At 34.8% G+C, this 9662-nt stretch overlaps 1 long non-coding RNA gene and 1 pseudogene across 1 annotated transcript in view; one reads left to right on the top strand and one right to left on the bottom strand.

Annotated features, from left to right (window-relative positions):
* LOC111731613 overlaps positions 1-9662 on the bottom strand; it is a 64451-nt gene that overhangs the window by 12505 nt on the left and 42284 nt on the right. The window lies entirely within an intron of this gene.
* LOC105304068 lies at positions 5109-5510 on the top strand (annotated as a pseudogene).

Below are 9662 nucleotides of genomic sequence, written 5' to 3'. Positions count from 1 at the left end.
TATGCCAACTATAATTTAAAAAAAAAACATGTATTAAAAAATAAAACCTAACAATAAGAAAACAAAACATGGGCATAAGACCTAAATAGACACTTCACCAAGGAAGACATACAGATAGCAAATAAGTATATAAAAAGATGCTCCACCTCATATGTCATTAGAGAAATACAAATTAAAACAATGGATACAATTGCACACCTATGAGAATTGCCAAAATCCGGAACACTGACAACGACAAATGCTAGCAAGGATGAGGAGAAACAAAAACTCTCATGTATTGCTAAGTGTGTTTGCAAAAGGGGACAGCCACTTTGGAAGACAATTTGTTGGTTTCTTACAAAGCTAAACATACTCTTCCCATATGATCAAACAATTATGCTCCTTGATATTTACCAAAAGGAGTTGAAAACTTATGTCCACACAATAACATGCACACAGATGTTTACAGTAGCTCTACTCATAACTACCAAGTTTGGAAGCAACCAAAATGTGCTTCAGTAGGTGAACAGATAAACTATGGTACATCAAGACAATAAAATCTTATTCAGCACTAAAAAGAAATGAGCCACCAAATCATGAAATGCCATGAATGAAAATTAAATACATTTAACTATGTGAAAGAAGCCAATCTGAAAAGGCTATCTACTGTATGATTTCAACTATATGATATTCTGAAAAAGGCAAAACTATAGAGATGGTGAGATCAGTTGTTGTCAGGGGTTGGGAGGAAGGAAGGCATAAATGAGTAGAGAAAAGGTTTTTTTAGAGCAGCGAAACTATTCTATAAGATACTGTAATGGTAGCTACATGTCTTCGTACATTTGTCAAAACACATAGGCTGTATGGCACCAGGAGTGACCCCTGGTATAAACTATGGCCTTTGGTGATAATAATGTGTCAATGTAGGTTCATCAATTGTAATGAATGTACCACTCGGTGTGGGATGTTGATTGTGGGGGAAGCTGGGATATGAGACAGGGAGGATATGGGAACAATCTTTGTAGTTTTGCTCAATTTTGCTGTGAACCTAAAATCGCTCTAAAAAAAATTAATCTACTTGAAAAATTAGAAAGACAATAGTTTTAAATCTGATCATGTAAGCAATCCTATTAAATACAAATGGTCTAAAAGCCTAAAATAAAAAGCAGAGCTGTCAAATGACATTTTAAAAAAGCAAAATCCAACTATATACTACATACAAGAAATCTACTTTATGCATAATTACACAAATAGGATAAAGGGATGAAAAATGGATCATAAAAAAGCTAGGGTGGCTATATTAAAGTCAAAGTCATTTTCAGAACAAAGGATATTACCAGATTAAAGAATATTTCGTAATGACGAAAAAGTTAATTCGCCAAGAGGACATGATAATCCTAAACACATATTACCTAATAATAGAGCTTCAAGGTATATGCAGGAAAAATTGATAGAACTGAAAAGAGAAACAGAAAATGCTAAACTTTAGCTGAAAATTTCAATGCTTCTATCTCGATAATTAATAAATGAAAAACATAATCCACTTGACTTAATTGACACTTATTAATACTCTACCTCAAGACAGTAGAAAACCTGCTATTTTTAAATATACATGGAGGGAGTATTCAACAAGATTTATCATATTCCTGACTATATAACAAATCTCAAAAAAAGGACTAAAATCATATAGAATATGTTTTTTGAGTCTGGTAGATAGAATAATGGACCCCCAAAGATGTCCATGTCCTAATCCCTTGAGCCTGCTAATATAGTGTTATGTGAGAAAATAGGAATTAAGGTCACCAATGGAATTAAGGTTGCTAATGAACTGCATTTTCCAGGTTAACTCAATGTTATCTGTAAGGTACTTAAAAGTGGAAGGAGGCAGAAGAGAAAGGACCAGAAAGATAGCAGCATAAGACGGACTCCACTGAACATTGCTGACTCTGAAGATAGGAGAAGAGGCCCATGAGCCAAGCATTAAGAGCAGCCTCTAGAAACTGGAAAGAGCGAGGAAATGGATTCTGCCCTAGTGCCTCCAGAAAGAAATACAGCTCTGCCATCATCTTGATTTTAGCCCAGTGAGACCCACTTTCGAATTCTGAACTACTAAACTGAAAGACAATAAACGTCTGTTGTTTTAAGCCATAAAGTTTGTTGTTATTTGTTATAGCAGCCATAGAAAATGAATACAGTGACCATGGCAAACTTAAATTGAAAATCAATAACAGAAAGTTATCTAAAATCATCACTAATCATGTGGAAATTAAATAACACACTTCTAAATAATCCAAGATCAAAGAAGAAAATTCCAGAAATTTTGGAAAATATTTTCAACAGAATATAACAAAAAAGTAGCATATCAAAATTTAGGAAAACAGATTTTAACTAGAAATTCTACTCATTATTTACCCAAGAGAAATGAAAATATATGCTCACAGAAGAAAGTCACAAGAATGATTATGATGTCCCTAATCAAAAACTGGAAATGAGCCATCAACGAGAGAATGGTTAAATGAATCATAGCATATTTATACAATTAAATACTACTCAGCAACAGCAAGAAATGAACTACAGATATGCAAAGCATCCTGGATAAATCTCAAAGTAAAAGAACCCAGACACAAAATATGTACTTTACGATTCCATTTATATAAAGTCCATGACCAGGCAAAACTAATTTATGGTAGTAAAAATGAGAAATTGTTTTTCTTTAGTGGGAAGATAAGGTTGTATTGACTGGAAAGAAGCACAGGATGATGTAAATATTCTATACTTTTGGGGGATTGTGGCCTCCAGGTATGTATAATTACCAAAACTGATCAAACTAATCACTTAAATAAATTATATCTCAATTTTAGGTACCCACAGAATTTTGCAAGGGCTGTAGAACTAAGTCAAAAACTTTATAGTCAAGAACAATGCTCACCACTTCCATTTCACACATGTCACAGCTTAGACCCTCATTAGGCTATGGATGCAGCCACTGGAGAAACCATGAAGGCCGTCTCTATATACTGGATGTAGAGACACATCTGTAATCATCATGTCCTGAGTAGGTTCTACAATGTCTGTTCTTCATCCCTTCACCAGCTTTCTGCCAAAGACTCTGGTGAGGGATTTGACTGGCAGCACCTACGTCCTATATCCACAGAGAGAAGGCTCTGAAAGCTAATATCAGGCATTTTCAGAAAGCAAGCTCTAGCTCTTTTAAAGACTCTTTCATACATAGGAGGTGCCTTCGGACACTGAAAGGTCAAAAAAAAGACTAACAAATATCCTCCAAACTCTCTTTTAACTGTGTAATATACCATGGTGAAGATACCATCTAAAGTTAAAAAAGGTTTTTAAATAATAATTGCTTTAGAGACCCAATGGTAAATGTGAACAATACTATTGCTGAGAGTTTCTGTATGGAACTTGCCTACAGCCCTGGCTCCTGCTATCGTGCAGTTAAAGCCCTTTGGTAGTGAAGGATATGGTTAAACTATTTTCCCTTTGTGTGCTTTCTTCATATCCCATTCAAACCTACTCCAGGCTGTCAAACCACTTCAGCTCAGAGGCTGAATTCCTTGGTATGTCTTCTTTTTCATACTCTTTTAATAGCTCTTACCTCATTTCTAGAACCTTAAATATATTTAGTCCTGCCCGTCCCTGTGACCAATCCTGAGGTGAAGATGTAAAAATTTACCTTGTCTGCTCTCTGATACTCAGCAATGGGTCATGATTTCTGCTACAGACTTTTTTGAACCACACATCCCATATCTGCTAGCTGCACTGAAGCCTTTTTAATGAAACTAAGGGTACTCTATCTCGAATGTACTTCTGATAACTCCATCTCTTTTCTAGAGACTAGAGTTCAGCTTTTTCTTTGGACTGTTTGCTAAAACCCTCCTGTTGTTGACTATAACCATAAAATATCTATAGCTGCCAGCAATATCTTGAAAACACTGTGTAGTTTTCATAAAAGCAGCTGAGTGTCTCAAAAATAGAGACAGTTCTACCTTTTGGTCCTTTCCATAGCCATCCTCCTCATAAGCAGCTCAATAGTTAAGCTCAGTTAGATTCAAAGTCATGATACTATATGACCTAATCCTGCTATGGCTTTTTTTTAACTTTTCATTCTTTGACCACTTAACCACAGCAATGATTTTCCACCATTGCTATACTGGGACCCCATCTCCCCCAGGGGATGTTTGAAAATGTTGAGGTATTTATTGGTAACACATTGATGAGGACAAGGGGAGGATGCTCCTATCATTTAGAAACTGGATAAGATATCCTACCAGTTCTGCAAAGCTCAACAAAGCTTAACAATGAACTGTCCTACACCAAACGCCACAAATCTGCAAAAGGTAAGGATATGGGCTTTTTAATCAGAAAAATCCCAACTCAAGTCCAGCTTCCATCAAATTGAATTTGGGGAAGGATATTAAATCTCTCTCTCTCCGTCTTAGTTACTTTTTAACTCTGCTTAAGAATAAAATAATAGTATTTAACTCACAGGTTTGGGGAGAAAATTGAGCACCTATATGTAAGTTGCTTAGCGGAATGTCCACCATGTAGAAAATACTAAATATTGGTCATCATTAATAGTGGTACTAGCAATAATGGTAGAAGACAGAGTGTTAAGCTTAAAGGGCAAATATGAAGCATATCAAAAGAATATTACATCTAAGCTTCAGTTTAGAAAGGGATTCTGGATGTCAAACACAATTTTCTCAAATTGGAGCATGCATGTTGCTCCAATTTGAGAAAAATACATAGTTTTTTTTTTAATCCAGAGTAAAGAAGAATGTAATCTGAATGCTATCCTTTAGCTTCAAAAGAATATTCTTCTTTATTCAAATTACTAGTTATATTAATTAAGAAGGATTACCATTTGATCTTCTTTTGTCTTTCACAACATGTTCAAAATCATTAAGACCATCTCTGGAAAAGAAGAGCTGAAGCTTCCTTTACACTCATTCCCTTGCCTACCCAGATAAGAAAGCTATCACAATGATTCAAATACATAGGTGAACAACAGATTCCTATTACATGCACCTCAGGATCTAAGCAAATGCTATACTGACTTTAAAAAAAAAAAGTTTACACTTTTTCTTCAACAAGGCAGCCAAGCAGCCTCCCCAGCAGACACAGAGATGCAGATTTCTGTGAATACTCTGACTGGCAAGACCATCTCACTCAAGATCGAGCCCAGTGACACCACAGAGAATGTCAAAGCTAAAATCCAAGACAAAGAGGGCATCCTACCTAACCAGTAGGATCTGATTTTTGTGGGCAAACAACTGGAGGATGGCCACACTCTCTCAGACTATAATATCCAGAAAGAGTCCACACTGCGCTTGGTTCTTCAGCTGCGGGACAACATCATCAAGCCCTCTCTCCACCAGCTGGCCCAGAAGTACAACTGAGACAAGATGATATGCCGCAAGTCTTATGCCTGCCTGCATCCCCATGCTGTCAACTAGAACAAACAGAAGTGTGGCCACACTGACAAACTACACCCCAAAAAGAAGGTCAAATAAGTCCTTCTGCCACTTCCTCAGCAAACAGGGCAGCCTCCTCCTAAAACCCTTTGGCTTTGGGGCCTCAGTATAAGTTTCCCTTTTATTGAAAAAAAAAATTGAGAGTAAATTATGGTCTTTGGGTGCTTATGATGTGTCAGTGTAAGTTGGTCAATGGTAATAAAAATATCACTCTGGTGGGGGATGTTGATAAAGGGGAAGGCTACGCATATGTAGAGCCAAGGATATACGGAAATTTATAGATATTTCTGTACTTTTCTCTCAATTTTCCTGTGAACCTGAAACTGCTCTAAATAATAAAGTCTATTTTAAAAAACAAAGCAGTTATCATAAAACAAATTGAATGTTGCTTTCATGGCATGGGAAAGAGCTTGAAAAAAAAAATGTCATTATACTGATATACACACCACCTAGTTTTGGAGCATGACCTTTTCATATTGTATGTTCTTAAAAGAAAGAGGCTCATTACTTGATCTTACTATAAAACTTGCATGCATTGCATGAAAAAGAAACATGAACAGGGTATGACTTATTCACAAATGGCACCCTTTGCCTGATATGGGGCAGCAAGCATGCTGTCACAGGTATAACTTATTGCTAGAAATGAATAAAATTTCCTTTGTTCCAATTACTAAAATATCTTCTTTCCATTCCAAGCAAAGTTGATTCCAAAAAGTTTCTCAAATTTCAGCACCAAATATTTTGTATTAAATATTAAATACATTTCCCAAAAGAGAGTGAGTATATGTATAATCCATTTTATTTTTTAAAGGCACACAATTTCAGAAAGTACTATTACTTATGATATAAACACCTAGTTTAAAATACAGTACTACATAAATGCTATATCTTCCAATTCTGAATGAATAAAGACAGAGACAGTAGGAATGGCATGCATGATACTGTTTAAAGCAAAAAATATATATATATCAAACTTGGATATGTAAAATGTCAATCTGAAGTTACAGACTAAAACTACATTAATATTTTCATATAAAATATGATTTCTATCTAAAATAAACAGCACACAGAATATTTAAACATTATTATATAAAATGCATTTAAATAATTGAATTTTTTCCTACCTTCAGTAAGTTTTTCCGAGTAAAAAAACAGTTTCCTGATACATACTTATATTCATAATTTGGTAATTTTCTACAACCTTCCCTTTCTCTTTGCAAATTACTTTCTCTTTGACACTTAAATCTTTCAATACCACTCACTTGCTCTTGATAAGTGTGTAAAAACTTATTATTATTGAGAATAAGTTGACTCAACATTACATAGTATAAAAATATATGTATAAAATATGCAAATATTTGTCATTTGCTTTATAGAAAGAAGTAGATTTGAAATTTCCTCTACTAGAATTTCATTGCCTTGTAGATACTCTTACTTTGGTAATTCACCATTAATCTTACACTCCCCATAGCACAACAAGGGCCTGACAATATTTAATGTGACCTAAAGGAATCAAAGCTAAAACTTTGATTCCAAAACTTCAAAAATCAGTAATAAAAATAGAAAGGTAATAATACATTCTGAATTAGAATACTAAGATATCTGATGGACCCCTTTGGTAAAGTACAAGCAGTAGAATTTTTTCATGCAAAACATTTGGATAGCAGGCTCAAAAAATGTCAAAAGTTTCCTTTCTACTTCTTTTATACTCATTCTATTAAATCATTATTTGTCAATAATTATTACATATGTGTCTGAACAAGCTGCTCAGAAGAGAAATTTATTATATTAATATGAACAACAATGTGAAGAAACTAATGTTAAGAAATTAAGTTGATCTAGTGAGATATTCCTAAGAATTGAAAACGTGTTGCTATTGCTACAAACTAAGCCACTCTACTGCGTATTTATTTTTATATTACTAAAGAAAAAAAAAACTATATGCACTGATGTGGGAAATTATTTCTAGTTTCACTATTACCTTTGTTACTTGTATGCAAATACAACAATGCATTATAGTCAATTTTAACATGTAGTATTTGGAAGAAAAGAAGAAAAATTGAAGGGAAAAAAAGGAAAGGGAAAGAAAAGAGACAAAGAAGAGAAGAAAGGCTGGAAGGAACTGAGATTTCTGCAGACATTACCCCCATTGATTCACAGAAGAATCCTTTAAGGGAAGAGCTATTACTGTCCAGACTTTATAAAAATCTGGCTTGGAAATATTATCTTTCTCAAGGTAAATGTATAACAGAACTGGTACTTAAATCAAGGTCTTTGCCAAATCCAAAGTCCATACTCTTTCCTCATCCCCAGGATACCTTCTTCTGACACTTACTTTTTAATTTAGGAATAATATCAACACATGCTTAAAACCAAGTTTTATCCACTGGAAAGTTTCAGCTTCTTCCGATAAATCCTGCATTAGGTGGTCAGTTGACTACTGGATACGTGCCTAACCATTCAACAAAAATCTTTTCCTTCTATGACCACAGTAAATGACAGGGAGATTTCTCACCTTCTAGTTAGTATCCATTAGCAAGCAACACTTTGGAAGCCTAGTCCTCAAAAAACCACAATGCAACAAATGTGCTGAAGATAATGCATGGCAAAACTATAGAATGCCTCACCTCCTGCTTTTTTCTCCCTCTGGGTTTGTCACCCATTGTTATTTATTATTTATTATAGTTTCATAAATGTGAAACTCTATTGATGGGGATAAAGCCTGTGCCAGAAAGGTCATAGATTTAGTTCACTTCCTTTGCCTTAAACAGTTCTTTTATTCATTAGCTTTTTAAAAAATTAATCAGTAAGTCTTTTTGAGTACCTAAGTGAGAGGAAAGCCCATCAACCTTTAAGGAACTGTTGGAATATTTTCATACATATAAGAAATATACAAACCTAATTAATATCTGGCTAAGGTGTTTTTTAAAGGACTTTTGCCCACATAAGAGTTCTCTATTGAAAGATAAGGCAAAGTTTTACTGCATGTCACAGATCTCAACAGCAAAGACAAAATTAAATTACTTGTTCAATATTTGAGTTTGGTGTAGGTGAAACAACACACTTTACTATGAAATAACACTATTCCTAACCCTAACACTGGGCTCATAACCCAGGGTGAAACTGTCTCCGCCTAGCAGGCATACTAAAATGTGGACAGAAGTGGTTGCTGTAATATTCAGGGGTGAAGGTTTGATGCTATACACATTTGGTTGCAGGGGGCTGAGGGACAAACGATGATAATCACCTTAAAATGTGTAGGACAGTCCTTTATAAGGAAGAACTGACCACTCAAAATGTCAATAGTGTCGTGTTAAAAATATCATATGGGCCCATTAATACAAAAGATAGAACATTTTTAGCCCAGTCTATATTTTATTTGGTTTTCATGGTATTATAAAATAAATTTGAATGGAGCATGTGCACGCAATTCAGGATGACAAACACCCATCAGTCTATTTTCTTAACCTATCTTTGTGACTCAGTTGCCTGTTAGACCCCTAGAGGCACTTATATTTGACAGCCTCTAAATCCTAATCCTTGTACAACCATGTATATGGGTGGCTCCATCCAAGATGGGTAAATGATACATTCACTACACTCTTTTAGTTCTGGACAAGTATATCAACAAAGGTCTTTTTCCAAGTTAGAACTCAGGAAGGGGAACAGAAAGGCAACATATGCCTAAATAATAGGTGGATTTAATAAAGTTATTTTAAAATGGTTCTTTTTATGAATAATTTTGTGGTAGTTCAATATCCAAAGTCCATAGACAAGAGATCTACAATTGTACTTGAATATTTGATGTTGGTGGATTTCTCTTTGTGATATCTTAAGATGAACACTGTCAGGACAGATCAGAAGGCAGTGCAGCCCCTAAGGCTCCCACACAGAGAAAATTAAGATGTATTCATTTTCTTCTGTGCCAATTCAAGTTTTGTATTTACAAATATAAAACTACTGAGTTTTCTATTTGAACTTCTAATATAAGAATTACTTTGTGGGAAAAAGTAGGTTTCTAGTCAAGATGGCTGTGCTTGCCTCCTCTCACAACCACATCAAAATTACAACTAAACTGAAGAACAACCATCATTGAGAATCAGCTGAAGTCTAGATGAAAGAAGTCCTATAACTAAGGACACATAGGAGAAGGCACATAAAGACTGGGAGAAGGGACAGAGGTACATAACA

This window comes from Pteropus vampyrus, unplaced genomic scaffold, assembly GCF_000151845.1.
Source record: "Pteropus vampyrus isolate Shadow unplaced genomic scaffold, Pvam_2.0 Scaffold11, whole genome shotgun sequence".
Taxonomy (NCBI): domain Eukaryota; kingdom Metazoa; phylum Chordata; class Mammalia; order Chiroptera; family Pteropodidae; genus Pteropus; species Pteropus vampyrus.
This window is presented reverse-complemented; position numbering and strand designations above follow the sequence as displayed.